The sequence below is a fragment of the Schistocerca nitens genome, chromosome 8, assembly GCF_023898315.1.
Source record: "Schistocerca nitens isolate TAMUIC-IGC-003100 chromosome 8, iqSchNite1.1, whole genome shotgun sequence".
Lineage (NCBI taxonomy): Eukaryota > Metazoa > Arthropoda > Insecta > Orthoptera > Acrididae > Schistocerca > Schistocerca nitens.
In genome coordinates this window covers 10,968,713-10,981,422 of record NC_064621.1, presented here as the reverse complement: position 1 = coordinate 10,981,422, position 12,710 = coordinate 10,968,713, and positions in this window count along the sequence as shown.

Sequence of the window (12,710 nt, the reverse complement as noted above, 5' to 3'; positions counted from 1 at the left end):
CTTCTTACGGTCTATGCTTTGAGCGTTTCCTGTGTCACCAGTTTTACATTCCGATGCACCTCTCCAGGTTTTCTGATTCCATTGGACCTTCCCATTGACGATGAAACACAGAAATTGCATCGGAATTAAATATAAGGGACACAATGCCGTGTTAAGAACAGGAAGACTGAGTCTTCCTACTGTCTATGTTTTTTAGCGTTTCCTGTGTCACCAGTTTTACACTCCGATGCACCTCTGCATATTTACTGTATCCATTGGACCTTCCCATTGACGTTGAATCATAGAAATTGCATCGGATTGTAATATAAGATACACAATGCTGACTTAAGTACATGAAGACTGAGTCTTCCCACTGTCTATGTTTTGAGCATATCCTGTGTGATCAGTTTTGCATTCCGATGCACCTCTGCAGGTTTACTGTATCCCTTGGACCTTCCCATTGACGATGAAACACAGAAATTGCATCGGAATTAAATATAAGAGACACAATGCCGACATAAGTACAGGAAGATTTAGTCTTCCTACTGTCTATGTTTTGAGCGTTTCCAACGTCACCAGTTTCACATTCCCATGCACCTCTGCAGGTTAACTGTGTCCATTGGACCTTCCAATTGACGATGAAACACAGAAATTTCATCGAAGTTAAATATAAGAGACACAATGCCGACTTAAGTACAGGAAGACTGAGTGTTCCTACTGTCTATGCTTTGAGCGTTTCCTGTGTGATCACTTTTGCATTCCGATGCACCTCTGCAGGTTTACTGTATCCCTTGGACCTCCTATTGACGATGAAACACAGAAATTGCATCGGAATTAAATATAAGAGACACAACGCCGACCTAAGTGCAAGAAAACTGAGTCTTCTTACGGTCTATGTTTTGAGCGTTTCCTGTGTCACCAGACTTACATTCCGATGCACCTCTGCAGGTTTACTGTATCCCATGGACCTTCCCATTGACGATGAAACATAGAAATTGCATCGGAAATGAATATAAGAGACACAATGTCGACTTAAGTACAGGAAGACTGAGTATTCTTAATGTCTATGTTCTAAACGTTTCCTGTGTCACAAGTTTTACATTCCGATGCATCTCTCCAGGTTTACTGAATCCATTGGACCTTCCCATTGATGATGAAACACAGAAATTACATCGGAATTAAATATTAGAGACACAAGGCCGACTTAAGAACAGGAAGTTTGAGACTTCCTACTGTCTATGTTTTGAGCGTTTCCTGTGTCACCAGTTTTACATTCCGATGCACCTCTGCAGGTTTACTGTATCCCTTCGACCTTCCCATTGACGATGAAACACAGAAATTGCATCGGAATTAAATATTAGAGACACAATGCCGACTTAAGAACACGAGGACTGAGTCTTCCTACTGACTATGTTTTGAGTGTTTCCTGTGTCAACAGTTTTACATTCCGATGCACCTCTGCAGGTTTACTGTATCCCTTGGACCTTCCCATTGACGATGAAACACAGAAATTGCATCGGAATTAAATATAAGAGACACAATGCCGACTTAAGTACAGGAAGACTGAGTCTTCCTACTGTCTATGCTTTGAGCGTTTCCTGTGTCACCAGTCTTACATTCCGATGCACCTCTGCAGGTTTATTGTATCCCTTGGACCTTCCCATTGACGATGAAACACAGAAATTGCATCGGAATTAAATATAAGATTCACAATGCCGACTTTAGTACAGGAAGACTGAGTCTTCCTACGGTCTATGTTTTGAGCGTTTCCTGTGTCACCAGTTTTAAATTCCGATGCACCTCTCCAGGTTTACTGTATCCATTGGACCTTCCCATTGACGATGAAATACAGAAAGTGCATCGGAATTAAATATTAGAGACACAATGCCGGCGTAAGAACAGGAAGACTGAGTCATCCTAATGTCTATGTTTTGAGCGTTTCCTGTGTCACCAGTTTTACATTCCGATGCACATCTGCAAGTTTACTGTATCCCTTGGACCTTCACAGTGACGATCAAACACAGAAATTGCATCGGAATTAAATATAAGGGACACAATGCCGTGTTAAGAACAGGAAGACTGAGTCTTCCTACTGTCTATGTTTTTTAGCGATTCCTGTGTCACCAGTTTTACATTCCGATGCACCTCTGCAGGTTTACTGTATCCCTTGGGCCTTCCCATTGACGATGAAACACAGAAATTGCATCGGAATTAAATATAAGAGACACAATGCCGACTTAAGTACAGGAAGACAGAGTCTTCCTACTGTCTATGATTTGAGCGTTTCCTGTGTCACCAGTTTTACATTCCGATGCACCTCTGCAGGTTTACTGTATCCCTTGGACCTTCCCATTGACGATGAAACACAGAAATTGCATCGGAATTAAATATAAGAGACACAATGCCGACTAAAGAACATGAAGACTGAGTCTTAGTACTGTCTATGTTTTGAGCGTTTCCTGTGTAACCAGTTTCACATTCGGATGCACCTCTGCAGGCTTATTGTATCCCTTGGACCTTCCCGTTGACGATGAAACACAGAAATTGCATCGGAATTAAATATAAGAGACACAATGCCGACTTAAGTACAGGAAGACTGAGTCTTCCTACTGTCTATGATTTGAGCGTTTCCTGTGTCACCAGTCTTACATTCCGATGCACCTCTGCCAGTTTACTGTATCCCTTGGACCTTCACAGTGACGATCAAACACAGAAATTGCATCGGAATTAAATAAAAGGGACACAATGCCGTGTTATGAACAGGAAGACTGAGTCTTGCTACTGACTATGTTTTTTAGCGTTTCCTGTGTCACCAGTTTAACATTCCGATGCACCTCTGCAGGTTTACTGTATCCATTGGACCTTCCCATTGACGTTGAATCATAGAAATTGCATCGGATTGTAATATAAGATACACAATGCTGACTTAAGTACAGGAAGACTGAGTCTTCCCACTGTCTATGTTTTGAGCATATCCTGTGTGATCAGTTTTGCATTCCGATGCACCTCTGCAGGTTTACTGTATCCCTTGGACCTTCCCATTGACGATGAAACACAGAAATTGCATCGGAATTAAATATAAGAGACACAATGCCGACTTAAGTACAGGAAGATTTAGTCTTGCTACTGTCTATGTTTTGAGCGTTTCCAGCGTCACCAGTTTTACATTCCGATGCACCTCTCCAGGTTTACTGTGTCCAGTGGACCTTCCAATTGACGATGAAACACAGAAATTGCATCGGAATTAAATACAAGAGACACAATGCCGACTTAAGTACAGGAAGACTGAGTGTTCCTACTGTCTATGCTTTGAGCGTTTCCTGTGTCACCAGTCTTACATTCCGATGCACCTCTGCAGGATTACTGTATCCCTTGGACCTTCCCATTGACGATGAAACACAGATATTGCATCGGAATTAAATATAAGATTCACAATGTCGACTTAAGTACAGGAAGACTGAGTCTTCCTACCTTCTATGTTTTGAGCGTTTCCTGTGTCACCAGTTTTAAATTCCGATGCACCTCTACTGGTTTACTGTATCCATTGGACCTTCCCATTGACGATGAAATACAGAAAGTGCATCGGAATTAAATATTAGAGACACAATGCCGACTTAAGAACAGGAAGACTGAGTCATCCTAATGTCTATGTTTTGAGCGTGTCCTGTGTCACCATTTTTACATTCCGATGCACCTCTGCAAGTTTACTGTATCCCTTGGACCTTCACAGTGACGATCAAACACAGAAATTGCATCGGAATTAAATATAAGGGACACAATGCCGTGTTAAGAACAGGAAGACTGAGTCTTCCTACTGTCTATGTTTTTTAGCGTTTCCTGTGTCACCAGTTTTACATTCCGATGCACCTCTGCAGGTTTACTGTAACCCTTGGGCCTTCCCATTGACGATGAAACACAGAAATTGCATCGGAATTAAATATAAGAGACACAATGCCGACTTAAGAACAGGAAGACTGAGTCTTCCTACTGTCTATGTTTTGAGCGTTTCCTGTGTCATCAGTTTTACATTCCGATGCACCTCTCCAGGTTTACTGTATTCCTTGGACCTTCCGATTGACGATGAAATACAGAAATTTCATCGGAATTAAATATAGCAGACACAATCCCGACTTAAGTACAGGAAGACTGAGTCTTCCTACTGTCTATGTTTTGAGCGTTTCCTGTGTCACCAGTTTTACATTCCGATTACCTCTGCAGGTTTACTGTATCCCTTGGACCTTCCCATTGACGCTGAAACACAGAAATTGCATCGGAATTAAATATAAGAGACACAATGCCGACTTAAGAACATGAAGACTGAGTCTTAGTACTGTCTATGTTTCGAGCGTTTCCCGTGTCGCCAGTTTTACATTCCGATGCACCTCTCCAGGTTTACTGTATCCATTGGACCTTCCCATTGACGATGAAATACAGAAAGTGCATCGGAATTAAATATAAGGGACACAATGCCGTGTTATGAACAGGAAGACTGAGTCTTGCTACTGACTATGTTTTTTAGCGTTTCCTGTGTCACCAGTTTAACATTCCGATGCACCTCTGCAGGTTTACTGTATCCATTGGACCTTCCCATTGACGTTGAATCATAGAAATTGCATCGGATTGTAATATAAGATACACAATGCTGACTTAAGTACAGGAAGACTGAGTCTTCCCACTGTCTATGTTTTGAGCATATCCTGTGTGATCAGTTTTGCATTCCGATGCACCTCTGCAGGTTTACTGTATCCCTTGGACCTTCCCATTGACGATGAAACACATAAATTGCATCGGAATTAAATATAAGAGACACAATGCCGACTTAAGTACAGGAAGATTTAGTCTTGCTACTGTCTATGTTTTGAGCGTTTCCAGCGTCACCAGTTTTACATTCCGATGCACCTCTGCAGGTTTACTGTGTCCAGTGGACCTTCCAATTGACGATGAAACACAGAAATTGCATCGGAATTAAATACAAGAGACACAATGCCGACTTAAGTACAGGAAGACTGAGTGTTCCTACTGTCTATGCTTTGAGCGTTTCCTGTGTCACCAGTCTTGCATTCCGATGCACCTCTGCAGGTTTACTGTATCCCTTGGACCTTCCCATTGACGATGAAACACAGAAATTGCATCGGAATTAAATATAAGATTCACAATGTCGACTTAAGTACAGGAAGACTGAGTCTTCCTACCTTCTATGTTTTGAGCGTTTCCTGTGTCACCAGTTTTAAATTCCGATGCACCTCTACAGGTTTACTGTATCCATTGGACCTTCCCATTGACGATGAAATACAGAAAGTGCATCGGAATTAAATATTAGAGACACAATGCCGACTTAAGAACAGGAAGACTGAGTCATCCTAATGTCTATGTTTTGAGCGTGTCCTGTGTCACCAGTTTTACATTCCGATGCAACTCTGCAAGTTTACTGTATCCCTTGGACCTTCACAGTGACGATCAAACACAGAAATTGCATCAGAATTAAATATAAGGGACACAATGCCGTGTTAAGAACAGGAAGACTGAGTCTTCCTACTGTCTATGTTTTTTAGCGTTTCCTGTGTCACCAGTTTTACATTCCGATGCACCTCTGCAGGTTTACTGTAACCCTTGGGCCTTCCCATTGACGATGAAACACAGAAATTGCATCGGAATTAAATATAAGAGACACAATGCCGACTTAAGAACAGGAAGACTGAGTCTTCCTACTGTCTATGTTTTGAGCGTTCCCTGTGTCATCAGTTTTACATTCCGATGCACCTCTCCAAGTTTACTGTATTCCTTGGACCTTCCGATTGACGATGAAATACAGAAATTGCATCGGAATTAAATATAGCAGACACAATGCCGACTTAAGTACAGGAAGACTGAGTCTTCCTACTGTCTATGTTTTGAGCGTTTCCTGTGTCACCTTTACATTCCGATTACCTCTGCAGGTTTACTGTATCCCTTGGACCTTCCCATTGACGATGAAACACAGAAATTGCATCGGAATTAAATATAAGAGACACAATGCCGACTTAAGAACATGAAGACTGAGTCTTAGTACTGTCTATGTTTTGAGCGTTTCCTGTGTCACCAGTTTTACATTCCGATGCACCTCTCCAGGTTTACTGTATCCATTGGACCTTCCCATTGACGATGAAATACAGAAAGTGCATCGGAATTAAATATAAGGGACACAATGCCGTGTTAAGAACAGGAAGACTGAGTCTTGCTACTGTCTATGTTTTTAGCGTTTCCTGTGTCACCAGTTTAACATTCCGATGCACCTCTGCAGGTTTACTGTATCCATTGGACCTTCCCATTGACGTTGAATCATAGAAATTGCATCGGATTGTAATATATGATACACAATGCTGACTTAAGTACAGGAAGACTGAGTCTTCCCACTGTCTATGTTTTGAGCATATCCTGTGTGATCAGTTTTGCATTCCGATGCACCTCTGCAGGTTTACTGTATCCCTTGGACCTTCCCATTGACGATGCAACACAGAAATTGCATCGGAATTAAATATAAGAGACACAATGCCGACTTAAGTACAGGAAGATTTAGTGTTGCTACTGTCTATGTTTTGAGCGTTTCCAGCGTCACCAGTTTTACATTCCGATGCACCTCTGCAGGTTTACTGTGTCCAGTGGACCTTCCAATTGACGATGAAACACAGAAATTGCATCGGAATTAAATACAAGAGACACAATGCCGACTTAAGTACAGGAAGACTGAGTGTTCCTACTGTCTATGCTTTGAGCGTTTCCTGTGTCACCAGTTTTACATTCCGATGCACCTCTGCAGGTTTACTGTATCCCTTTAACCTCCTATTGACGATGATACACAGAAATTGCATCGGAATTAAATATAAGAGTCACAATGCCGACTTAAGTTCAGGAAGGCTGAGTCTTAGTACTGTCTATATTTTGAGCGTTTCCTGTGTCACCAGTTTTACATTCCAATGCACCTCTGCAGGTTTTCTGTATCCATTGGCTTTCTCATTGACGATGAAACACAGAAATTGCATCGGAATTAAATATAAGAGACACAACGCCGACTTATGTACAAGAAAACTGAGTCTTCTTACGGTCTATGTTTTGAGCGTTTCCTGTGTCACCAGTCTTACATTCCGATGCACCTCTGCAGGTTTACTGTATCCATTGGACTTTCCCATTGACGATGAAACACAGAAATTGCATCGGAAATAAATTTAAGAGACACAATGTCGACTTAAGTACAGGAAGACTGAGTCTTCTTAATGTCTATGTTTTAAACGTTTCCTGCGTCACAAGGTTTACATTCCGATGCACCTCTCCAGGTTTACTGAATCCATTGGACCTTCCCATTGATGATGAAACACAGAAATTACATCGGAATTAAATATTAGAGACACAATGCCGACTTAAGAACAGGAAGTTTGAGTCTTCCTACTGTCTATGTTTTGAGCGATTCCTGTGTCACCAGTTTTACATTCCGATGCACCTCTGCAGGTTTACTGTATCCCTTCGACCTTCCCTTTGACGATGAAACACAGAAATTCCATGGGAATTAAATATTAGAGACACAATGGCGACTTAAGAACACGAGGACTGAGTCTTCCTACTGTCTATGTTTTGAGTATTTCCTGTGTCACCAGTCTTGCATTCCGATGCACCTCTGCAGGTTTACTGTATCCCTTGGACCTTCCCATTGACGATGAAACACAGAAATTGCATCGGAATAAAATATAAGATTCACAATGTGCACTTAAGTACAGGAAGACTGAGTCTTATTACGGTCTATGTTTTGAGCGTTTCCTGTGTCACCAGTTTTACATTCCGATGCACCTCTGCAGGTTTACTGTATCCCTTCGACTTCCCATTGACGATGAAACACGGAAATTGCATCGGAATTAAATATAAGAGACACAACGCCGACTTAAGTACAGGAAGACTGATTGCTCCTACTGTCTATGTTTTGTGCGTTTCCTGTGAGATCAGTTTTGCATTCCGATGCACCTCTGCAGGTTTATCGTATCCCTTGGACCTCCTATTGACGATGAAGCACAGAAATTGCATCGGAATTAAATATAAGAGACACAATGCCGACTTAAGTACAGGAAGACTGAGTCTTATTACGGTCTATGTTTTGAGCGTTTCCTGTGTCACCAGTTTTACATTCCGATGCACCTCTCAAGGGTTACTGTATCCATTGGACCTTCCCATTGACGATGAAACACAGAAATTGCATCGGAATTACATATAAGAGACACAATGCGGACTTACGAACAGGAAGACTGAGTCTTCCTACTGTCAATGTTTTGAGCGTTTCTTGTGTCACCAGTTTTACATTCCGATGCACCTCTCCAGGTTTACTGAATCCATTGGACCTTCCCATTGATGATGAAACACAGAAATTCACACGGAAATAAATATTAGAGACACAATGCCGACTTAAGAACAGGAAGACTGAGTCTTCCTACTGTTTATGTTTTGAGCGTTTCCTGTGTCACCAGTTTTACATTCCGTTGCACCTCTCAAGGGTTACTGTATCCATTGGACCTTCCCATTGACGATGAAACACAGAAATTGCATCGGAATTACATATAAGAGACACAATGCGGACTTACGAACAGGAAGACTGAGTCTTCCTACTGTCTATGTTTTGAGCGTTTCTTGTGTCACCAGTTTCACATTCCGATGCACCTCTCCAGGTTTACTGAATCCATTGGACCTTCCCATTGATGATGAAACACAGAAATTCACACGGAAATAAATATTAGAGACACAATGCCGACTTAAGAACAGGAAGACTGAGTCTTCCTACTGTTTATGTTTTGAGCGTTTCTTGTGTCACTAGTTTTACATTCCGATGCACCTCTGCAGCTTTACTGTATTCATTGGACCTTCCAATTGACGATGAAACACAGAAATTGCATCGGAATTAAATATAAGAGACACAACGCCGACTTAAGTACAAGAAAACTGAGTCTTCATACGGTCTATGTTTTGAGCGTTTCCTGTGTCACCAGTCTTACATTCCGATGCACCTCTGCAGGTTTACTGTATCCCTTGGACCTTCCCATTGACGATGAACCACAGTAATTGCATCGGAAATAAATATAAGAGACACAATGTCGACTTAAGTACAGGAAGACTGAGTGTTAGTAATGTCTATGTTTTAAACGTTTCCTGTGTCACCAGTTTTACATTCAGATGCACCTCTCCAGGTTTACTGAATCCATTGGACCTTCCCATTGACGATGAAACACAGAAATTGCATCGGAATTAAATAATAAGAGACACAACGCCGACTTAAGTACAAGAAAACTGAGTCTTCTTACGGTCTATGTTTTGAGCGTTTCCTGTGTCACCAGTCTTACATTCCGATGCACCTCTGCAGGTTTACTGTATCCCTTGGACCTTCCCATTGACGATGAAACACAGAAATTGCATCGGAATTACATATAAGAGACACAATGCGGACTTAAGAACAGGAAGATTGAGTCTTATAACTGTCTATGTTTTGAGCGTTTCTTGTGTCACCAGTTTTACATTCCGATGCACCTCTGCAGCTTTTCTGTATTCATTGGACCTTGTAATTGACGTGGAAACACAGAAATTGCATCGGAATTAAATATAAGAGACACAACGCCGACTTATGTACAAGAAAACTGAGTCTTCTTACGGTCTATGTTTTGAGCGTTTCCTGTGTCACCAGTTTTAAAATTCCGATGCACCTCTGCAGGTTTACTGTATCCCTTCGACCTTCCCATTGACGATGAAACACAGAAATTGCATCGGAATTAAATATTAGAGACACAATGCCGACTTAAGAACACGAGGAATGAGTCTTCCTACTGTCTATGTTTTGAGCGTTTCCTGTGTCACCAGTTTTGCATTCAGATGCACCTCTGCAGGTTTAGTGTATCCCTTGGACCTTCCCATTGACGATGAAACACAGAAATTGCAGCGGAATTAAATATAAGAGACACAATGCCGACTTAAGTACAGGAAGACTGAGTCTTAGTACTGTCTATGCTTTGAGCGTTTCCTGTGTCACCAGTCTTACATTCCGATGCACCTCTGCAGGTTTACTGTATCCCTTGGACCTTCCCATTGACGATGAAACACAGAAATTGGATCGGAATTAAATATAAGATTCACAATGCCGATTTAAGTACAGGAAGACTGAGTCATCCTACTGTCTATGATTTGAGGGTTTCCTGTGTCACCAGTTTTACATTCCGATGCACCTCTGCAAGTTTACTGTATCCCTTGCACCAAAACAGTGACGATCAAACACAGAAATTGCATCAGAATTAAATATAAGAGACACAATGCCGACCTAAGTGCAGGAAGACTGAGTCTTCCTACTGTCTATGACATGAGCGTTTCCTGTGTCACCAGTTTTACATTCCGATGCACCTCTGCAGGTTTACTGTATCCATTGGACCTTCCCATTGACGATGAATCACAGAAATTGCATCGGATTGTAGTATAAGATACACAAAGAAGACGTAAGTACAGGAAGACTGAGTCTTCCCACTCTCTATGTTTTGAGCATTTCCTGTGTGATCAGTTTTGCATTCCGATGCCCCTCTGCAGGTTTACTGTATCCCTTGGACCTTCCCATTGACGATGAAACACAGGAATTGCATCGGAATTAAATATAAGAGACACAATGCCGACATAAGTACAGGAACATTTAGACTTCCTACTGTCTATGTTTTGAGCGTTTCCAGCGTCACCAGTTTTACATTCCGATGCGCCTCTGCAGGTTTACTGTGTCCATTGGACCTTCCCATTGACGATGAAACACAGAAATTGCATCGGAATTAAATATAAGAGACACAATGCCGACTTAAGTACAGGAAGGCTGAGTGTCCCTACTGTCTATGTTTTGAGCGTTTCCTGTGTGATCAGTTTTGCATTCCGATGCACCTCTGCAGGTTTACTGTGTCCATTGGACCTTCCCATTGACGATGAAACACAGAAATTGCATCGGAATTAAATGTAAGAGACACAATGCCGACTTAAGTACAGGAAGAATGAGTCTTCTTACGGTCTATGCTTTGAGCGTTTCCTGTGTCAGCAGTTTTACATTCCGATGCACCTCTGCAGGTTTACTGTATCCCTTCGACCTTCCCATTGACGATGAAACACCGAAATTGCATCGGAATTAAATATAAGAGACACAATGCCGACTTAAGTACAGGAAGGCCGAGTCTTAGTACTGTTTATGTTTTGAGCGTTTCCTGTGTCACCAGTTTTACATTCCAATGCACCTCAGCAGGTTTACTGTATCCATTGACCTTCCCATTGACGATGAAACACAGAAATTGCATCGGAATTAAATATAAGAGACACAACGCCGACTTAAGTACAAGAAAACTGAGTCTTCTTACGGTCTATGTTTTGAGCGTTTCCTGTGTCACCAGTCTTACATTCCGAGGCACCTCTGCCGGTTTACTGTATCCCTTGGACTTTCCCATTGACGATGAAACAAAGAAACTGCATCGGAAATAAATATAAGAGACACAATGCCGACATAAGTACAGGAAGACTGAGTCTTCGTAATGTCGATGTTTTAAAAGTTTCCTGAGTCACCACTTTTACATTCCGATGCACCTCTCCAGGTTTACTGAATCCATTGGACCTTCCCATTGATGATGAAGCACAGAAATTACATCGGAATTAAATATTAGAGACACAATGCCGACTTAAGAACAGGACGACTGAGTCTTCCTACTGTCTATGTTTTGAGCGTTTCCTGTGTCACCAGTTTTACATTCCGATGCACCTCCCCATGTTTACTGTATCCATTGGACCTTCCCATTGACGATGAAACACAGAAATTGCATCGGAATTAAATATAAGAGACACAACGCCGACTTAAGAACACGAGGACTGAGTCTTCCTACTGTCTATGTTTTGAGCGTTTCCTGTGTCACCAGTTTTACATTCCGTTGCACCTCTGCGGGTTTCCTGTATCCCTTGGACCTTCCCATAGACGATGAAACACAGAAGTTGCATCGGAATTAAATATAAGAGACACAATGCCGACTTAAATACAGGAAGACTGAGTTCTAGTACTGTCTATGCTTTGAGCGTTTCCTGTGTCACCAGTTTTAAATTCCGATGCACCTCTCCAGGTTTACTGTATCCATTGGACCTTCCCATTGACGATGAAATACAGAAATTGCATCGGAATTAAATATAAGAGACACAACGCCGACTTAAGTACAAGAAAACTGAGTCTTCTTACGGTCTATGATTTGAGCGTTTCCTGTGTCACCAGTTTTACATTCCGATACACCTCTGCAGGTTTACTGTATCCCTTGGACGTTGCCATTGACGATGAAACACAGAAATTGCATCGGAATTAAATATAAGATACACAATGCTGACGTAAGTACAGGAAGACTGAGTCTTCCCACTGTCTATGCTTTGAGCATTTCCTGTGTGATCAGTTTTGCATTCCGATGCACCTCTGCAGGTTTACTGTATCCCTTGGGCCTTCCCATTGACGATGAAGCACAGAAATTGCATCGGAATTAAATATAAGGGACACAATGCCGACATAACTACAGGAAGATTTAGTCTTCCTACTGTCTATGTTTTGAGCGTTTCCAGCGTCACCAGTTTTACATTACGATGCACCTCTGCAGGTTTACTGTGTCCATTGGACCTTCCCATTGACGATGAAACACAGAAATTGCATCGGAATTAAATGTAAGAGACACAATGCCGACTTAAGT